Here is a 22,899-nt window from a genome sequence, read left to right as displayed (position 1 = left end):
TCCAATTCTATGCCCTAAAAGCTTACTGCCAAGTCTCTGAACAGGATAAGATTTATTATTTCTACATTAATTACCTTTAGCCCCCTTTAATTTATTGATATCTCCTGAGGTGGACGGATTTTGGTTCTGTACGGATTTCGGTCCCGCACGGTATATACGGATTTTAAGTCCGGCTTCGATCGCGTTGATCATAGGATACTTCTGCGTAAACTGCAGAAACTCGGAGAATTGGACTCATCAATTGGTTTGAATCGTACTTGACGGAAAGATCAATGAAAGTAAGGCTAGGTGCAGCGCATTCCAGGACTATCGCAATCACGTCAGGTGTTCCACAAGGGAGTAATTTGGGTCCTCTCTTATTTTCCCTGTTGAACAACGATGCTGCTCTTGTAGTGCCTAGAGGAAAACGCATCTTCTACGCTGATGATATGAAAATTTATTCCGTCGTCAAAAACATTGGATTTTGTCTGGAGCTACAGAATCTGTTGACCTTATTTGAAGAATGGAGCAAGCGAAACCTTCTAGAACTTTGTGTGGCCAAATGTAGTACAATATCGTATACCAGGAAAAGACAGCCGATTCTATTCAATTATTCTTTGGTCGGACATACTTTGGAACGCCTCAACATAGTTAAAGATCTCGGAGTTTTGTTGGATTCTGAACTATCGTTCCGCCCTCATTACGAAGATGTGATAGCTCGCGCAAATAGACAGCTTGGTTTTATCCTGAGGCTTGCTGATGGGTTTCGTGACCCGCTGTGTTTGAAATCCCTCTATTGTGCTCTCGTACGCTCTATACTGGAGTCAGCAGTGCTTGTCTGGTGCCCTTACAACAGAATTTGGATTGACCGTTTTGAAGCAATTCAACGGAAATTCCCTGGAGAGACGTTACGAACCTCCCACCGTACGACGAACACCGATGCACTCTTTTGGGTATCGAAAGACTAGAGAAGAGAAGGTCAAATATGCAAGCCGTTTTCATCGCAAAGATCCTTACGAATAATATTGATGCCCCTACGTTGCTCAACAAATTGAATATATATGTGCCAGAGCGATCACTAAGACGTCGTCAGTTCTTTCAATTGAGTGCAAGGAACAGTCGCTATGGACAATTTGAGCCGATAAGATTCATGATGTCGACTTTTAATCTATTCTTCGACCGCTACGACTTTGATGTCAATGCAGCTGATTTCGGACGCCGATTAAGCAACCAATCCGTGAATAATAATTGAAAATTATGTGTTAGTTTTAAGCGATTGGAGTACCTTGAATGTGTTTTATTTAATTACTAGACTAATGTTTATTATTTTAATGTGTTCTATTTGTAATACTGTGAGCTAAAAAAAAGATGCAGGGTTTTTATGCCAATTTTTGGGCTTTTCCCTACCAGAGTACTTCATAGAGAAAGATATAGTCAAATGAAGATATCCAAGTAAATAAATAAATAAATAAATAAATAAAACTTTGAAATGTATTATTATTTAAATTTTGGAAGTCACAAAATTAATTTTAACTTCCAAGTTCCAACTCTCGAATTCATTGGTTTGAAATTATTTCGCTTTTCTAAGTGGATTACATCCATTACCACTCGATTTGATAAATTCCAAAAGGACCCCTTAAAAAACAATTGATTGAAGCAGATTGCCCTTAATGACTTTCAGTGATCGTAGCGAATTTTTATTTTTTTCTTCAAATAAAAATCGAATCGATGAGTTGAATTTTTCCTCGACCTTCCCGCCTTTGATTGCGAATTATAATTATATTGACTCTACTCTGTGCATAAGTGGATCCAAACCACTGACAAACCCACTTCGGCGTTGGGGTTTACGTAATCCGAATACATATATACTGTTCCATTAATTATAAACACACTTGGTTTTTAAAATATTTCAAACTTTCTCATAGTGCTAAGTTTTGCAGATTTTCTCAGTGGCGTCGCGTAACCTCACTTTTTACCTGTGCACTGACACTAAAAATGAAAATTTTGATATTTTTACAGCTCAAACGGAAAATAGAATTATCAGAGTAGTTTAGGCTAATCAAATTCTATAGTGATTCTATGCATTTTCGCACACAAAATCCTTAAATTAAAATCCAGTGCACAGGTAGATTGAGGTTAGGGAAACGCCACTGGACTCTTGAAATTAGAATAATCGAGAAAACAAAATATTTGAGAATAAATTGTTTCTAATGTTTGTGTTTTTTTCTCAGCAGTTGGCAAATTATTTATTATTTATTTTATTATTTTAATTTTTAATTTTTATTACCAAATTACTTTTTGAAGGCCCATCTGACCAACGAACATTATTTTTATGGTTAATATGATACTACGACGTCAGTTCCTTGATTTCATACACCATTCTAAGCCAAATATGCATTAGCATAAGCATTGTTAAGGTGTAATTCGTAGATTGGACACTAGTGTTACTCATGTTTTACTTTGCTTGATTCCAGTCTTAAACAAAAATAACAAAACCATGAGGATTACTACTCCTGGCCACGCCCATCTTCACCGTATTAACTAGGGAGAGGAAGGAAGTGTTGACGTGGTACTTACTTAACGAGAGGCCACCGACTTAGCGACACCCTCATAAATACCACGGAGTTGGATAATTAGGAAGGTATTCGTTGGGTCAGGATTTGCCTGTAGCTGCCAATGTAACCTTGGTAAATCTTACCCCGTAACACACCATGTAAAGGTGTCTACCCAGCGTTACGGGTTACTATTCTAAGCAAAATATGTTTCAAAAATGAAAAGCATATCTACAACAGTATTTTATAGGGCTCAAAAGTTTTAAAACAACGGAGCCGTATTCAAGTTATTATATTGAATTTTTCAATAATTTTGGTATTGGTAAATCGTACATAACTTTCGATAGAAAAAAAACATACACCTGAGATTTTTGGACACAATGCACAATATAAGCTAAGCTTTCCATCGATGTATTATTATTCAAAATTGGTGGTTGCCAACCTGGCGGAAAAATAGTTTTCAAAAAGAAATCCAAGATGGCGGCCAGATTCAATATGGCTTTATTATTGCAAATCGAGGATACATTCTTCCTCTTTCCAACGATATGCTGATCTCTAAGATCGGTTCAGAAATGTTGGAGTTATAACAGTTTTGGTGAGTCAAAAATTGACAAAATTCGAGGGGTCCATAAACGTGATTTCGTGTATAACTATCGATGGGTCTATCTTTCTGAAGAATTAAACCCGGATCCTTAATCCTCGCCAAAAGCTTTCGAATGAACATAAATTTAGGAATTTTTAAGTACCTCGTCCAAATAGTGACCCGGTCTCAGCGAGAATTACTCAATTTCTTTGGAGATTGTTTCTGGAATTATTAGAGGAAATTAACCCAGGCATTTATTTGCAAATTCCTTCAGTAACTCCTTCAAAAATTCGTTCGAACATTCCTAGAGATTTTCTTTCAGCAACTCTTTCAGAAATTCCTTTGAGCCTTAGGAAATTCCTTCAGGAATTTCTTTGCAAATTCCTCTAAAATTTACATGGACATTGCTTTCGAAATTACTGCGGGAATCTCAGCTTAGCTTAACTTAGCTTGATTGACTGTACACATTGAAGTTGCTAGTCGTGATTGACCGAAAAACAACGAATATGCACAGCTCATCAATTCAAAAGTTTTCTCGGGACTAGAAAGCTATCCTCACTATACATACTTCGGAGTTTCTTTAATTCAAGTCCAATAACGATGTCGGCCACGTCCTAACAGTCAATTAGGATAAGGGGAGGAAAATTAGTTAGAGTAAGCGACTAATCATTACTTTTGAACGACGCCATATTCATGATGATACAAAAACGGAAAAGCAACGCGTGTCTGATGTATTATCCCGAAGACTGATTCGATATCTTAACTACTTCGCGACGACTAAAACAAATCACGCCTGTTTCAACCGGAGCAAAGCGCCATACATGCGCATGAGCCACCGAACACCAAATAGATATTTTATTATTTTCGCGAAGACCAAAACACGCACTGAGCTTGCTTGCTCGATGACCACTCTCGAAATTACTTCGGGAATCTATTCAGAAATTTATTCGAAATTTTGGTTTGCTATCCTTTTGAGCAATTCTTTCTTTTTCATCTTTTGAGAGAGTTTCACTCATGATGTATTGATCACCGGGCTAGCTATCGAGAAAAGTGTATGGATTAGTGTTCAAAGTAAGGAATGCCTTCATAAATTCCCCCACGAATTCTTTCGGACGCCTCAAAATAGACAGAATTTTAACGCTTTTGATGTAAATAATCAAATTTCAGGGTAAATATTCAATGGTCACGGGCCCCAGCTCAGTCAATTAAAATTCGGGAACGGAAGTGGAGCTGGGTCGGGAATATAAGTTATCCACAATATTGTTTTCGAATGAAATTGGATGAATTTTAAAAATTTATTGTAATTTGCCTGGCAATATATGTTCGGTTAAAATTGCTTTGTTTTATAAAATTGATAACTTCCTGGTCCATATTCCGGTCACTTGATTTTGATTTTCTTTCTTTTTCAGACGGGTTAGCGAACGTGTAGTAATCCCCAAGCTTGTTGGTCATGAATTTCTACCTTTGCTTGGCGGATAGCGAAACGTTTGATCAAATTATCCATCTCGATGGCCTTTTTACGGAGCCATGTGTCCAAAACCCGAATTTCAATATCACTTTTAATTTGCGATACATAAGCAACAACAAATGTCCAACAAACAAAATAATTCTGATCTAAAACTTGTCATATGAATGCATTGAATGCAGGATAAAATAAACCAATACCTTCATGAGATTTTGAGTAGGGTGGGTGTACCAATTGTCGCCATACAAAAGAACAACTATTTTTTTAAAAACAAGTAAAAGGCTTGTGGGTGGACTTTATATATCAAGCGAAAGGTTTTACTTCCTGCTCCTTAGAACCACAATACAATTTGTTATAATCATCAAAATTGATTAATCCATAATAGGAACGCATACACCAGTTGTGGCACTATTCTTAATTTTGTTTCCTTATTTGACAAATCCCATTGTTTTCTTATGGCCAAATAGGGATCACTAGTGCGACAACTGGTGCAACGGACGTCAAAAATTAAGCAAACCCAATTTTTACAATTATGTTTTGCTTGTTTTGGAGGAGATCAAAGGTTTTATCGTATCATATGAATATGCTTTATCGATATGAACTTGGTTTGCGGTGATTTGATTGGCCATTTCACATATAAAGCACTAGTGCGACAACTGGTGCTATAGCCACGACTGGTACATCTAGATCTAGCCTAGTATCACTTTGAAAGGAGATAACTTATTTTCGATGCAGTCCTTATTTGGTCCCCCTGTTATTTCAAAGAAGCGGGATTGACGGAATGTCGACACGGATACACGGGGAAATGAATATAAAAATTGAATTGCGCACATATTGAAAATGTATACACCCAGAAAATAAATCTGACAATTATTGTATAAAATCTTATACATATACAATTCTGTGAGCTTTTTATACAAATATTGTATTAAAATAATACAAATCTGTCAGATTTCAATACAATAATTGTATTAAAATCTGCCAAAACTGTATATGCCAAATTATTATACAGTTTCTGTAAGGTTCTTATGCAGAACTGTATTAAAATCTGCCATCCACTGGTTGAGTGTACTACCCCCAGAAGCACCTACTTTTTTTTTAGGTTTTTAGGCAAATTTTTCAGCTAAACCTTCTAAAAAGTCGTGGGATATGCACTCTAAACATCTTAGTATCAATGACAAAGTGGTAGATAATAGCAGGGTGTCCATTCAAAATCCATTTTCAGATTTACAGTTTTTTCCCGGTTGAAGGAACTGATACTAAAATATCATATTAGCGGATCTAAACAAGAAAAATCAGCTAGCTTTTATGTTTGTTTTATTATAGGAAGGACTAGGAAGACCCGTTCAGTATGAATCAACCCCAGTTTTGACACATGCGGAATCGAAGCACAATAATTTCTTGTGGATTCTAGTTCTAAAAAAGAGAATTTCCAAAGATGAGCCAGTCTACACACTTGATTTTATTCAACGGGCTCGGTAATCAAATTACCGATTTCTCAACAGCTGAGCTCTCGGCAGTCAGCTCAGTAAAAAGTTTGAGTATTTACCGAGTTCTCGGTTCTGCTTTCTCGCTGACAAAATGTCAAATTTTACCGAGGTGTTCTGTAACGAATACTGAGCACTCGGTAAAAAAGTACTGGTGTATTTGTTAAAAGAATACGGACTTCAGTAATGAAAATTACCGAGTAAAATGGAATCAATAATCGAAATAAAATAGGCGGAGACATTTTGATTGTTTTTATTTGGTTTACTGTTGTAGTATTAAAGTTTTGTAAAATTTTTGTTCTAAATCAAAACACCTGTACAACCATTCCCGATTTCAGGCTGGAGATGACATTCCGACAATTTCCTAAAAAAAACAAAATTCAAGTTTTGGATTTATTTCGAAAGCCGCCGGTTTGTTTAAACTTACCTAGAACAGTAACTTCTCGGACAATTTCGTCAGCGGCCACCATTACTCCATTTGATCCTTTAACGCCACATTTGTTTCGTTTGCATGTATGTCCACATCCGCAAAGACGAAATCTTAATCGGAAATTACACTGCCATCCAATCTGCCGTCCATCTGGATTGTCTTTCTCAAAAAGCTGCTGATTGTCAGCATGTATACGATGATCTCCATGGAAGATGTTTATGACAAATCTATGCTTCGGTAGATGCTTGTGTCCCGGAAATGGTTGATGAACCTGCTCTTAACTGAATTTTCACTTGGAGTAACTTTTTCCACACAACGCAGTCCATAGAAAATTTTCAAATATGGCATCCAGCGTCACCTATGTATGTCGGAAACTGTACTCGGTAAAATTGTAACCGGAAGCTCAGCAAAAAAAAATTACTGAGCAATCAGTATTTGTTTTTGACCATTACAGCAGTCACTTGATGAACAGGGTAGCTCGGTTATTTATTTTACCGATATCCTGTAATCGGTTTTGTATTGCTGAGACATCGGTATAATTTTTAACAGAAATCAGTAAATTCACGGAAATTTACTGATTCCTCGGTTAAAACTAATTGTTACCGGGTTAAATCGGTAAAAAATATTACCGAGCTAAACTTCTAGATTTAAGTGTGTAGGGCTGCAAGTCTCTTGAATAAAGACAAATTAATTCAAGAAATTTCTTATAGAACAAAAAAAGCAGAAGCACAATTTCTTCTTAGAACTCAGGCTTTGATTTTCCTCTCAGTTCCTCAAGACAGGATTAATCTCAAATAATCTTGTAAAAATAACTCGGATCCCTTGGAATGGCTCAGAATTTTATTGATGATGTTCTTTAACCCTCTAAGAGCGAAATTTTCGTTTTCACTGCTCAAAAACACTTTCTTAAATCGATCTCACCTATGATGCGTTAAAATTTTAAATTCTTAGAATTTCGTTTTCAAGATTGTTTATTCATGCCGATTTTCCATCACATTTTAAGTTTGAAAATTTTCATCCAATATTGCAATACATATTTGAATTGTCAAATTTATGGAGGTAATTATTTATTTTGTATGATACAAATTGGATAAATGGATTATACAAAATTCTCAAATATATTAAAATTAGAAAAAAATCTTCCAGAACTCTCATTTTTTGTTGCACAAAAATATTAAAAAAAAGTTCGAAAGCTGTTCAAGTTTACCCACAGCCTTCTCATGAGTCCTTCTTATTCTTCTTAGAAATAGGTTTTCATAAAAAAAAATCATCTGAAATTATTCATCATAATTTGACACTTTCGAAGATATTTAGCATTAAGTTCCATTAGAAACTCTTGAGAATGCCTTGCTCTTCGAGTTGCGCGAGAAATTTTCTCAGGAAATTTCCGTTGCTGGTTCAGGCCCAGGATGAAGATCTTTCAATTTATGGTGTGATTCACTTGTGGTATAAGAAGTGCATCGAGCGTTCAAAAGTTGACTACAAACATCTCAAAGAAAATAAAGTAAATGTTAGAGCAATTTAATCCACCTAATCAAATCATAAAACATCGACATGATTTACAAATAGCGATCAAGACTTAAATTTCGGTTATTTTGCAAAAAAAAAAGTTCTTGTTTTCAATGAATCCACAGACACAATAAGATGTCCGTCAAAAATATGTTTGACATTACAGGCCAGGAGGACTATTCATACTTCATTTTTAGCTATCACTATGAAACTTTTAGAAATGCAATGCGGAAATCGATTAAAGAGAATAGATTTCAAATATAATTAACATAGTACATATAGTGAATCGTGATAAGCCAGGAACAACTTCAGAAACCATAAAATACTCACGATGATTAAAAAATCCTATACTTTTCATACTATATGTATGTAGCTCCCCAAAGATTTACACAGACTGGGGGTCGTGACCCACCACTTTGGGAATCTTTGTTTTATAATTTTAATTTTTATAATTTTTTTTTGAGTAACTCACACTATTGCCAGACATATTATTTTCAAATGACAGTTTTTAAAGACATAACAAGAGAAAAAATTCCATAACTTCGATAATGAATGTTTATGATTTGGTCGATAGTTCAATTTCCCGATTGGTTTTATGATTTCCCGCATTTTTCTCGTTTGGTTTCCCGGTCGGGTACAATTCCCGGTTTTTTCTCGCTTTTCCTGGTTTTCCCGACTGGATGGGCACCCTGTTAATAGTCTAAAGAAGCTATTAACGACTAATGCTTCTATTATGTGGAGTAAAATTGACTATTCAAAAGACATTTCTATGAAAAAGTCACACATCTCGTTTGATGCACCTCTAAATTTCCATGGATTTAACTGAAAATTGGTCAGAGGACTCCATTTAAGATACTCATTAAAATAGAATGGTGGCACTTTGAATCTGGAATACTTTGAAAAAATGGTGAACAGGTCTAGTATCCATCTTTGTATATTAAGGACAAGCCTCCCGGAATTCAAAACTAATTTCACTCCGCATTCAATACGGAAGCAAAGCATAACTGTCATTTTTATTAATTCGGCTTTGCTGCGTCGCAGCATGCGTAAGGTAATAAAAATTACAGTTGTGCGTTGCTTGCGTATCGAGTGGGATACCCTTGAAAACACGAGTGAAATTAGTTTTGGATTCCGGGAGGCTTGTCCTTATCCATTATTTGAAAGAACACATGCCCTGCTTATCATAACATAAACCTGGAAGGATACGATGCCCAGGGTATATTTTAAGAATGTCGGACAGCAACCCATCGAAGATGGCATTTACTTCAGATCCTGATGGTAAAAAAGAGCGGATCATAAACAAAACGGCTTGGCGAGTGTAAGGCATAACCGTTGTTGGTGGCGTGTAGCCTCGAGCCGAGTATTATAGCGCCAAATTGTTAATTCAGTGTTATTTGTTTAGATGTGAACTAATAAAATAAATGAATGCAGCACCTAAACCAAAACCAGTAAACCTTTTAATCTTTTGGGTAAGGATTTCAATTATTCTCTAAATGGATAATTTACACATTTTATTCTCCTTAATAAAGAAGGAGCGCTCGATAAAAGGATTTGCCAAGGGCGCTGGGAGTACATAGATGCTAAATAACCCATGGCATTGATTTATTTTGGTTAATTTATACATACTATAAATCTGTATATGAAAACTTTCTCAAAACTTTGTACATTATTTGTTTACAGCAATTTATGAGCACATTCTTTTTTCCCCAAAAGTGGTACGAATTATTCACATAACATTGCATTGTATGCGAAAACACAAAGCACAGAAAAGGTCACTGAACCTCTCTCACTAACTGTCGGCCGAAGACCATTTCAACAAATTCGGAATCCGCCAGTGCACTTCTGTTATCTACATGTTTGCACTCATCACTCAATTCCGCACGCAGCGATGCGAACAAAAGCATAAAATAATGATAAACACATTCAAGATACCAAAATATTTCAACTGAAACTGGTCACCTACCTTGTAACGATGTGACGGTAACCTATTCGCTGCACTGAGTCGTCTTGACGGTGTTTGCTTTAGCTGTTACGGCGAACCTGTCGCGAACAGCCACCAGAACCGGATTTTCGGGACTTTATGCACCACTCACGGTTTGCATCCGGGTAAATTATTCAACCGAACGCGTATGTGTCGCTTCACTTCAATGTTCTCACTCGTAAACGTCCTTCGTCGCGCATGAAATTATTCTTTCACCTTTTCTGCCGAAAATATTTCGCATCCAACTAAATTATCGTCACAACACGTTTTCTTCGTCTTCCTTACGTCCAGGAGCAACTTCTTCCAGGTCCCAGCAGCTCACAGCAACATCACATCAAAATATAACGGAACGTGATCACTTCCCCCTAGCCTTCCCAGAGTATGTCGTCTCCTTCGCGCAAACTTGATTTTCCAATTTCCAAAAACAGCGCAGGAATAAAAAAAATTGCTCAAACCCGTCTCACCATCAGCGTAATCATCACCGTGTAGCTCGTTGGTCTCACTCGCACAGGCACCGTCAGTGTTCAAGCAACTTAAGTTCAACTTTGAAAACTACTTAACGATTAGTTAAGTACCTATTTCACCTGCTTAGCTTTTCCTCAATCGAATCGACTCACAGCTAAATCCATACGCACTTGGACCGCTTAGGCGCACTGGAATTTCACTAAATTCCCTAATCGGGGCACCTAATGGCATTCGTCGATTGTCTCCGTCCTACTCACTCTCTCGCAGGCTAACCGCGTTTCTCCTATACCTGCCTACTAAGGTGCGCAAGTCACTCTACGGCTGCTGCTGGCTGGTTGGCACTTGCGTGGTGATGGCCCACTGCGATTGATTTTGATAGAAATTCACTTCAAAACGGCAATAGCAGCCTATTGAACACGCGCCGATACTCCTATTTACGCACAACCAAATAATGCAAATGCAACAGTCCGTGAAAAGTTTTGTAAACTCGCAAAGCGAATTCGCAAATGAAGAAACAACACACAAAACACCACCTCTCCTCCGGTCAAGTTTGAGTTTGGGCACTGATGATGGCGAAAGGCAGGACACAAAAGGAAGCGCATCAGAATCGCTACGAAACAGGCACAAGACTGACGACGTCGGCTAGCTGGTATCGACTCTATGTAGGTATATTTCGGTGGATTGGACAACCGCTCGCGGTGCTGTGTGCTGGTGCGGTAAGCGCTCATCAACATCAACAGGTAACCTGCACAGGTATTAGGGTGGGGCAGGAATCGAATGAACAACGCGCAGTCGTAAAGGAGTTTCATTTCGGGTCCGGGTCCGAAATGTTCAATTTGCAATCAGAATTCTGAAATGGTTTTGTGGTGTGCATGTGGTGTGCAATTCTGGGCAGGGCAGAATCAAATTTATTATGAGAAACAAATGTCGCTATTTCCTTAGATATCATTGGACGATTAGCGAACAGGCATGATTTACGACGACGCGAATCGAGGCTATTCGAATCATGTCAAGAGTAATGTACATTATCTACGCAATAATGATTGCCATACGTGCACTGATTGAAACGAGTTGTGATAAACCAGATATCTCAATTTTTGAAACACATTTCCGTTTTTTTATAGGGAACAAAAATCGATTTTTGCTGACGTAGGTCTATTCACAAACACGTGGCGTGGACTTTATGTAAAATTCTCATCACAAACGACCTCCAACCCTCTATTTCGCATAATACACTGGGGTCGTTTTTTACGCGATTAGATTTTATGAACTTTTCGTTCTACCTCAATTCCTACTACTTTTGAAATATACCTGATTTTTCTTCGATTTTTATGTGGATTTTTCTTGTGGTTACCTCAATGTTTTGATGAATCCAAAGACCTGAAATAACCAAAAACTTACCGCGTGAAAAATGACACCAGTCTCTTTGAAAGTACGATGGTCATACGCCAATCATCCCCGAAATAGGTGACCCGTTAACCACAAATATCTTATGGTTGTTTGGTGGTTTGATAATTCACTACATCTTCTTCTTCATCTTCTTCTTTTATGGCTCTACCCAAGCAATCAGAAGTTCAGATTTTACTTAAATTTACTCTTAACCGAACTGATTGGTTCACTATGGTTCACATCAAGTTCCAAGGATCCTTAACGGAACTTTAAAGTTCACTTTTACGTTCCCACCATACAAAAAATTACTTAAAATGAGAGCTGATTAAGCCAAAATAGCCCTTCTTATCCGAACTTCTTGGGTACATTCTTGACCGGCTTTTCAACTTAGTGTTCTATTAGCATTTCCACAGTTATCAATTGAAAGCTTTCTATGCCCACCAATGTATGAATATGTATTTTGTGCGGCAAGTACAATGGATACACCATGCCCAGGGAGTCAAGGATGTTTTCCACCTGAAAACATCCTGGACCGGCCAGAGAATCGAACTCTCCGGATTGGCAATCCCACGCCTTTGCACGCAAGGCTAACTGGACCCCTAACCCCTTCAATACATCGTACTGTTAAATAAATGTTTAATGTATTTATATTTTTGTGTTTCTCTTACATCAAGGTATAACGAAAAGGCCATACACCCAGTTTTTTTTTTCAAGTGTTTTGAGCAATGGAGACCTTTAGCGTCAATGAAACAATTACCCCATGAAAAGATCCACACAAAACAATGAAAATTCAGGCGGTATATAAGGTGGAACTGTTCAAAATCCAAATAAATTTTACCTCGCATTGTCAGAGGCACCAATCTCAACAAAGAAGAAACGAATAACTGTCATCTTTTTACTTTGGCTTTGCTGCGTCGCAGCAAGGGTAAAATAAAAAGATTATAGCTGCTCGTAGTTTCAATATTGAAAGCGTTTCCCTTGAAATAGCAAGGTGGAACAACATTGGATTGCGGAAATTTGTTCGTCCTTAAAAAGCTGTAAATGTGACCCGAGAAATAAATGAATTAAAAATACGTGAAAAAAACCTGTTTGTATACTCACTTCAAAAATGATTTTTTGAAGGACCACCTTCCGGCCAACTTTTATATACCAATCAACTGTCTGTGTGTATGTATGTGCGCAAAAAATCACTCATTGTTAGGCGCTTATCATCAACTGAGTTGTTCGCAACAAGTTTTCATTCCTGGTCCATTGTTTCCTATTGAAAATTGGCCGGGTCGCATTATGGAACTTGGCATGCTTTCGAACTTAGTGTTCTATTAGCATTTTCTAAATTATTAATTAAAAGCTTTTCTATCCCCGCCATTGCATGCGAATGTATCTCGTGTGGCAAGTACAATGGATACACTATGCCCAAGAAGTCGAGAATGATTCCCAACCGAAAAAATCATACATCGGACCGAGAATCAAATTCACCATCTCCGGATTGGCAATCTTACGCCTTTGCTCACAAAGCTAACTGGATACCCATATCCATACCCTATCTCGATGTGTTCTGGTCATATTTTGTTCAAGATTATCTCTCCCTATGTCGATATATTCAAATTTCAAGGCTACGAGACCAGCCTTGGACAGTAACAAACAAATCAAAAACAAGAGATGATATCAGTCTGTTTTGTTGTCGTTTTTCATAGCAACGAGCTTTTTTCGATCTAGTACCCTTTCGTTTAAATTTTCCTTCCGTTCATCGATCTCTCTTTATCTCGATGGTCCCTTGACCTTCAATATCTAGATGTGGAGAGGCGACTGTATTTTTTAATAATGGACAAAAAAGTCATCAACATTTCAAGGTGAATTATTCAAGTGAATTATTATGGAAGAGTTGAAGAAAAACGTGGGTACCACGTGATATCTTATAAAATTATAAAAGATCTTAAAGTATAAATTATAATCATTCCAGTCTAAAGGACAAGATCTTTGACTCATATGTGATAGATAGACATATTGTAATTGATTTTAATACTTGAAAGATCTTGAAAAAGTTACTTTGAACCCAAGTCAGCGTTAATACGCACCCTAGAGTGTATCCGCCACACAAACATGCCAGAAGTAATGTTGTTGAGGTCGAACGAACAAAAACCACCTTATGGCAATTTGTGCTTGCGTCAATTCCACTTCGAATACACTTCTCACCTGAACGGAGCTGTTGGTATACGGCATAGACGACGATGACACGGCGGAACCGATTCAATAAAAACATGGGCACCACCACATGGGCAGCGTTCAATTGTATACACATGCCAGTCGACGGAAAAGGTGCGATTATAAACAACACGCAAGCGAGTCAAGCTCACCTGGATTCTTACCAACACTACTAACCCGGTATCGGCTGGAAAGAGATGGATTTTGATCAAAGGTTAATAAATCTGCTGTCTCTTGTCTGCAGAAAACTCGTTTGTCACTTTTGGTAACAGGTAAAATTTCCCTCGGTGCGTGTGGTTTGAGTCTTAGGAAAAGACGATGCTGTACACAGGTGGAAATGCTACGGAAGGTGCACCTATTTTACTTATGGTTTATGAAGTATTAAGTATTTTTGTCATGTGATAAAGCTCGTAGTCTGAATAGCCTATGAGGGTTTTATGGTTGAAGCTAAGAAACATTGAAGATTTGTGTGCAAAAGAACTGAATCATTTGTTTGAGAAACTGCATAAGTCCATTTTACACTACAGTCCCATCCCGATTTTGGCAACACCCGTTTTTGTCTACCCCCGATTTTGGCAACACCCGTTTTTGGCAACAACCTCGAAATTTTTTTTTATTACTTTTTAGAGCTAAAACCTTTTTATAATTATGTAATAGGATAAACAAAACTAAAAGCTAATGTTATTAAGGCTTATATGCGTACTATGGGCTCTGTACGAATAGTGGGCACTTTCACTGAATTAATGAACCACCACTCGTATTACCGCTCATTGCAAACAATGTCTATTGAAACTTTTCTGATCTTTTATTCACGTTTTCCATGTCCCTATTCACACTACCCCTATCTAACCAGCCCACCGTAGAATGTCGTATTTTTGGCATCTCACTGATTTTGTCGTCGATAAGCTGACTAACACCGTTGTACATAGTACAACACCTATAAAGCGAAGCCCGCTGTTTACATCACAATGCAACCGATACTGCATGAGTGATCCAGTAACAAGCAACCCCCGTAGGTTTAATTGCTAGTGGTTGGCACATTGGGGCCCTCCTTAGCCGTGCGGTAAGACGCGCGGCTACAAAGCAAGACCATGCTGAGGGTGGCTGGGTTCGATTCCCGGTGCCGGTCTAGGCAATTTTCGGGATTGGAAATTGTCTCGACTTCCCTGGGCATAAAAGTATCATCGTGTTAGCCTCATGTTATACGAATGCAAAAATGGTAACCTGGCTTAGAAACCTCGCAGTTAATAACTGTGGAAGTGCTTAATGAACACTAAGCTGCGAGGCGGCTCTGTCCCAGTGTGGGGATGTAATGCCAATAAGAAGAAGAAGAAGAAGGTTGGCACATTCTATTTTCTAAATGCGATGTCTAGCCATTAATTGCATAACGAGCCTTTTGATTCCAGCATGTTTACCAACAGTTCAATACTAATGGTAACATGTAACCGTAAGGCTCTCGAGCAGGCATTGACTTAAATCAGATCATGAGAAAAAATCGGGTTAATCTAAGCCTACTTGATGCTCGTTCGGGGGGCAAGTTATGAGCTTCCTAAGATCTTTGAAATTGAATGTTCGATGATTCATCGTTTATTGATCTTCAACGCTCACCAATGGAAGCTGATTGAGTGAAGCGAATCACTTGGTAACACAACAATGAGCTTCGTTCCGGTGCGCTGATAGAAGAAGTCATTCAAGCATTCTAAAAATGAAGACCTCCATGAGTCTGGAACTCTAGTACACTGAATGGGAGGCGTTGATACTTCTCTCGACTATCTTATCACCTTAAAAGAAGGGCGAAAAAAGGAGAACGCATGATGGGGTTTGATTGTTTGGTTTCATTGTACTAGAGCAAGCGGAGTACGAATGCAAAAATCGTTGCTTACATGGATACCTCACCACGGCTTTTCTTGTTAGACGGTGTTGCTTATTGTTTATCATAGCAACGATGGCTCCTACTAATTGTTTGATATCCATATGAATGAGGCAGTTCACTTATTGGTTATGGATGTAGCATAGATTGCAAAAGATCAATGCTCACAATGCTCACTCACACTTCCAATGCCTGCTCTCGTGTGTTTTGTTTGTGATGGCGAAATATCAGAAGTGGGGTACCTCCTGTGAAGTTCCCATGAGATCGCTGGTGTAATTCTAGCTGCTTCGATAGGCGAGTGATGCGTCACATGTGGTTTTATTATTATTTATTTAGCCTAAAGCCGGAGTGAGTGGCCTCTACGGTACATAACAGTCGTCTCCGTCTACTGCTGTACGTTACTAGTCACGCAGTCTACGGAGGGTCCGTAAATCGTCTTCCACCTGATCGATCTACCTTGATCGCTGCACACCTCGCCTTATTTTGCCTGTCGGATCGTTGTAGAGATCCATTTTTACTCCAAGTGCTCGTTGGTCCTCCACAAGCATTGTCCAGATCTCGTACGTACGCTTTCCTGCAATGTTGCGTCTCCGAATTTGTCTGCTGATATCGTTATCAGAGGTCAAATGAGCCCAAGTACACGAATCCTTCAACCACCTTGTTTTTGTCGAATAGCCGCTGTCTTCTCTTGAGCCTACTTCGTCTTCAACGTGTTAAGCACTAGCATGGAGAACTGGAGTGCGATAAGCTGCAGCGAGCACCAGTAGGTTGACTGCTATCAAGTGTCAGAGGTGGCATGCCGCAAATGGTCTTCCAGCTTCCAATTGGCCACACTATCACTCATAGTGCGAGGTGCACATAGTGCGCATGGATCAGTCATTGCCGCCTGAAATATGGGTTGAGTGCTAGGAGACCGACTAGTGCAAAGGGATTTGGTTTTAGTGAGTCGAGTGTAGTTAATCCATACTCACACTACATTGGATACGCTTGACCAATGTGCAGAATGGAGATTTCCGTTACCATTTTCTAAAACAATGGAAGGTCTTATGCCTTGCGTTCGTTTTTTCCATAATGTCAGCGAAAATTGTGCACAGAACTTTACCCTTAATCACACCGACCACAAGAAAGTTTGCCTCCATAAAAATCCATTATATATGAATCCGAAATTTGTAGCACATTTAGTCATCTTGTATCCGTCAGATCGCTATTTGATTTATATAGAGAATTATGATAAAAACAAGCATTTTCGGAGGACTAAATTTTATATGAGATGTCAGATTGAAGTCAGCACTTCAATGGACTACTTTAGAAAAGTTTTTTTTTGTTATGTACTACAATTTTTTGTAAGGACATGGCCGACGCTATTGTTAATTTCAAATATTATTATTATTATTATTAATTAGTTACATTATGTTTTGATTACCATTCTTGAGTTTGTTTTTTTTTTTGTTTGAGCTACAATCTCCAAGTTATGAATAATATCGCAAAAATGACAATTATGATGCCATGCATCACTTAAACACACTCCACATACTTTGTAGTACATATTCTAAGTATTTAGCTTCAATCAGGCAAACAAAAAAAAATTGAAATTTTGTATGAAATTTTTTTCCCGTTTTTGGCAACATCCCCATTTTGGCAACATTAAAATCCGGTCGTGTTGCCAAAATCGGGAAGGGACTGTATTTCGAGAAAACAACAAAAAACTGTTTTTGAACAAATTGGCACCGAACCTTTCGATTTCTTCGATACAGATCAATAGTTTTTGGCAAAACTCAACACCCTGGGGCACTTTCAGTGCAAAAAATGTAAGCAGTACTCCAGCTTTTCAAAGTACGGGGACATATGTAGTTTCTCAAACAAACGAAATTTTTTCATATATTACTGAACAAAATTTTTTTTTCGTATTTTTTGCCAGAATACGTATTTTTGGACGAGGATTCAGAATATATAAAAATCTCATTTTGGCCAAAAATGTTACATATGCAGTTTCTCAAACAAACGGTTCAACTATAACCCAACAAGCGGATGACACAATTAAATACAATTCTACAATAAAAGCCTTGCAAAATCTGTATACATTTTGAGCATGTATAAATTAATAATATTTTAATACTTATTATCATATTTAAATCTTAAAAATCAGTATTGGTTTACTACAGAATCTGTAGCTTACATTTTTTGCATGGTGATGGCTCTATTAGATTTTGCGTGGAGAAAAGGTAGTCCAGTTTTAAAGTTCCAAAATTTTGATTGATATCCGGGTAGTTTAAATCTAGTTAACAAGTAAGTCATTTTAATTTAAAATCGAGTCTAGAGGCCGGTAACCGGCACCCCACATATTTGTTTATTAAAATAATTAGTTCTAAATCGTCATTCCACACACATGATAACGATCCATATGTTCGTCTCAACATTTCATTGAAATCACTCACAAGCTCATGTTGCTGACCATTCAAAACAACGAATCAGAATGCAACACTTCTGCGTGGAATCTGAGAATCTCGCTAGAATCGAAGAAAGTGCTAAAACAGCGCCTGCGCATATTTCCGTCAGCCATAACGACAATAACCCAGCCAATATGGTGCACGGAGGGTGTCGAATTGCAGCACACCAAAAGGCTATGGACGATTCTAACATGTTGAACGTCTCCGCCCACCGATTAGAACCGCGTGAATGAGAGCAGGAGCAATTTTAGTTGCTCTCATTTACGCTTGTGCGCGATTGTGTTTCTCTTTGTTGCGTTTGCCTTTCTCTCAGGGAGAAGGACCATTTGGACAGTACCCCTTTTCGTAACAAATTCTTTGGCTTTTGCCTTTCTCTTACAACATACCTAGTTGTACCGAAAGACTATCATTTCATCAGTACATTCAAAGTTAATTGCCTATATGCCGGGTATTAAGCCACCCGGAGTGGAAATTAATTACTATGTCTGAAACTTGATTATGCATATGTACAACATGTGATAGATCGGCTGGTACCTGGTGCTGGGAATTTGGTTTCATCAGTACCCGCTAAGCTGCGGTGGACGGCGGAGGTCCTTCGTAGCTTAGTAGGGAAAGCACCTGTCATGCGAACTGGGGTCGTGGGATCAAACCCCACCGAAGGGGCGGTTACCCTCCAATACCTTTTCCGAACTAAATCTATCACATGTTGTACATATGCATAATCAAGTTTCAGACACAGTAATTAATTTCCACTCCGGGTGGCTTAATACCCGGCATATTGGCAATTAACTTTGAATGTACTGATCTCGAGTGGCGATCTCTCTTCGCTTGTGTGGTCGTGTTGGGATCTGACGACCAAACTGGCACAACCTCACACAACCCTACTTCATTGAGCGCCGTTGCTGATGAAGCAAGTGTGTAGGAGCCGGACAATATTAAATACTCATCCTACTTGGTTGACATTGTGTACAAAAATACATTTGAGAGAGTTAGTTCTGAAAATGTATTGCGAGAGATCGGCTGGTACCTGGTGCTGGGAATTTGGTTTCATCAGTACCCGCTAAGCTGCGGTGGACGACAGAGGTCCTTCGTAGCTTAGTAGGGAAAGCACCTGTCATGCGAACTGGGGTCGTGGGATCAAACCCCACCGAAGGGGCGGTTACCCTCCAATACCTTTTCCGAACTAAATCTATCACATGTTGTACATATGCATAATCAAGTTTCAGATATCATTTCATTCCAAAATGGAACTTTTTATAGAAGGCTTGGAGACCCATGATGTTATATACCAATCGACCCAACTCGTCGAGCTGAACAAATAATGTCATTTTGTCCGTTTCACTTATGGGGATTTAACTTTCACTAATCATTTTTTTACTATTTTCCATCGAAAGTAGATGCATAAGATAAAATAACCTCAAAATTTCGTGTCCCTACGACCCAAGCAACCAAAAGTACGGATAAGATGGGATGTTTTGGCTTAATCAGCTCGCATTTTAAGTAACCTTTTGTATGGTGGGAGCGCAGAAGTGAACTTTGAAGTTCCGTTAACCCTTTATAAGGCAGTGGCAACTATATTGCCACCAACAAATTATATGTTTTTCTATTTATTAACAAGAGCTCTACTTATTATTTCACATGTAGTGGCTTTATTTGCTTCCTAGTAACACCCCAGATGAATTTGAGCCATAGAAAAATTGAAATGTCAATTTGAAGACAGTTTTTTTTACGAACAGATCGTAAGTTTCGAGTGGAAGAAGGATTTTCAGTTATAATTCGTTAAAAAAAACAACAAGGATATATTTTTTCCCGTTGGCATCAATTATTTTGAATCTCCTGTGTTAGATTATTACGTAATTAGCGTGAAAAAAGCTTTCCCTTTCGGTATATTTGGTTTTTGAATTTTTGATGAAATTGTGTTTCTTCCCTTGGGAGAACCTTGGGAGAAAAAACGCGAAACAAATTTTTTCACTTATAATGCGTTTTCTGACTCAGACTCTTCACCAAAAAATGTAACGTATCTTGATTTGACTGGTTCTACGTAAAACCAAATTTTAAAAAATCTTTTTATATTTTTGTTGCCTGTTTTCCCGCTTGCCGGGCAGTGGCAACTATATTGCCACCAATTTTTTTATGTTTCTGAACTGTTTAATGTATAACAAACATACATTTGAGTTTAATACCATGTCAACATTGTGTCCTATTGTTGTTTTTGTTAATTTATTGTTTAGATTCGTCTGCCTTATAAAGGGTTAAGGAGCTTGAAACTCAATGTGAACCAAAAGTGAACCAATTGGTTCGGTTAGGAACAAATTTAAGTAAAATCTGAACTTTTGGTTGCTTGGGGAGTTGTAGTTTTGAGATATTAGCTATTAAAATAGAAAAGGGAGAAAACGCTCTTTTTTTCGTCAAAAACTTGCTTTACTTCAAATCTGTTCTAGACAAGATTTTTCTGAGAACATATCTAGGTTTAAATATAGCGTTGTGGCACAGCAAATGCTGGGTAAAGCGTATCATCCCAACATACATTCACTAGTACCAAACGCATTGCTGCATCTTCTCCGGTCCTTCAACAACAAAGTGGCTCTACCCGACAACCTCCATCCAAAAGACGTCGTCAAGAAGACATAGGATCGCATAAACCTCTTCTTGGTGGAACGAAAATAGTTACCGACGCCAGCGTAATAACCGTACCTGAGCCAATTCAACTGTTTTGGGTTTACCTTTCTCGTATCCATCCAAGCGCTAAATTGGAAGCTGTTGAAAAGCTAGTAAAGGATTGTTTAAAGTGTGAGGAAGCTGTTAGAGTCATTCCTCTTGTAAGACGAAAAACGAGGCATCGACACTAGTCGTCTGAGCTTCGTTTCCTACAAAATCGGAATCGACCCCAAGTTTCGAGAAGCAGCTCTTGACACTCAAACCTGGCCCAAAGGAATTTTATTTCGCGAATTCGAAGACAACAGCTCAAAAAACATGTTCTTGCCTCTGCTGAATACTCCAACCATCACGATTTCGCCCGAAGCCGGCTCGTCCCAGTTTACGACACCCTTATCCGGAATAAATCTAGAAGGTTAACTTATTTCAACGAACCTACATCATCTTCACTACCGGGACGCACGCTTGCCATCAGTACTGAGGAAGCCCCTAGTCGACTCATCACAGTCGAGCCATTCCTGCCAGCGATCTTCAGCCGTTCCGGTCCTGTGTTTGAGCACGGTGAAGGGGTCTTCCGCACTCCCTTTGCAGGCAAGTATAAACATGAAGGTAACACTGCTCTGCCTGAACAATCTCCGTTTTCCAGCGCTCTCGGTAGTATCAGCCCCATAGAGACAATAGACAATCCGGATTTATCGTGTGCTACATTGACCATCAATCCGTTGGTTCCCGTTACTCCCGTTGGTGCCTCTTCTGTATCATCACTGGGACGCACGCTTGCCGCTAGCATTGAGGAAGCCCCGGATCCCCCCAACGCAGTCGAGCCGTTCCCGCCAGCGTTCATCAGTCGTCCTGGTCCTGCGTTTGGGGCTAGAAATGGGGTCTTCCGAACTCCTGTGTTCGGCAAGTATGAACAACATTCAAATGGGTCTGTTCCTAAAGCTGCACTGTATTCTAGTGAACAATGTATCTCGCATATCTCCACGCCCTCCTATTCGCCCATCGTCGCTTGCTGGCCAGTCGCCTCTGCAGAGTGTCCAGGACGCACCGCAGTAAGCTTCTCGGGAGATTTTTCCAGTCCCTCTATCTCAGTCGCGCCATCTGCTGCCAGAGTTCATCCAAGTCGTCCTGGCCCTGAGTATAGATGTGGATTGGAAATCTCCCAGCACGTTACTCCAGGCAAGTACCTATGCAACAATGAACATTCGCTGTCTGATTCGGATCTAACTTCCAGCAGTTCTCCGGTAGTATCATCAACCAGGTCGATCGATCGCGACACCGATGATCTCTTGATTTACTACCAAAACGTAGGCGGTATCAACTCAGAAGTAGACAGCTATCGTCTAGCAACATCAGCTCAGTGCTACGATGTTATTGTCCTGATCGAAACTTGGCTTGATGATCGCACACTCTCGAGTCAAGTGTTTGGTACTGAATACGAAGCGTTTCGGTGTGACCGAAATCCTGAAAATAGTAGGAAATCTACTGGTGGCGGTGTCATCATTGCTGTACGGCGTGGTTTGAAGGCAAGGCTAATTGAAAATTCCACGTGGCAATGTTTGGAGCAAGTCTGGATATCCATCCAATTGAAGAAGAGCGCTATTATCCTTTGTGCCGTGTACATACCTCCAGATAGAACACGTGACGTTGACTACTTAGATACCCACTGCCGTTCCGTCTTCACCGTAGTCGAGGGTATGGCAGCGGCGGATGAGCTTCTTGTCATTGGCGACTTTAATCTTTCCGGTGTTTCGTGGAGACCGTCTCATAATGGTTTCCTCTATCCCGGTGGACATCGGTCAGTATTTCACTCGGGTGCTTTGCATCTTCTCGATGACTACAGCACGGCGATGCTATCTCAAATCAATCATGTAGCGAATGAGAA

The 22,899-nt window shown here is 39.0% G+C and overlaps 1 protein-coding gene across 2 annotated transcripts in view; it reads right to left on the bottom strand.

Annotated features, from left to right (window-relative positions):
* Positions 1 to 11,095, bottom strand: part of LOC134202793 (RNA-binding protein fusilli-like) — a 301,692-nt gene extending 290,597 nt beyond the window's left edge. For both annotated transcript variants that reach the window (XM_062677787.1, XM_062677789.1), the window contains exon 1: positions 9,969 to 11,095. The gene's annotated coding sequence lies outside the window, so the exon portion shown is untranslated. The remainder of the gene's footprint in view (positions 1 to 9,968) is intronic.
* Positions 11,096 to 22,899: the final 11,804 nt, after the last annotated feature.

This window comes from Armigeres subalbatus, unplaced genomic scaffold, assembly GCF_024139115.2.
Source record: "Armigeres subalbatus isolate Guangzhou_Male unplaced genomic scaffold, GZ_Asu_2 Contig1411, whole genome shotgun sequence".
NCBI lineage: Eukaryota > Metazoa > Arthropoda > Insecta > Diptera > Culicidae > Armigeres > Armigeres subalbatus.
This window is presented reverse-complemented; position numbering and strand designations above follow the sequence as displayed.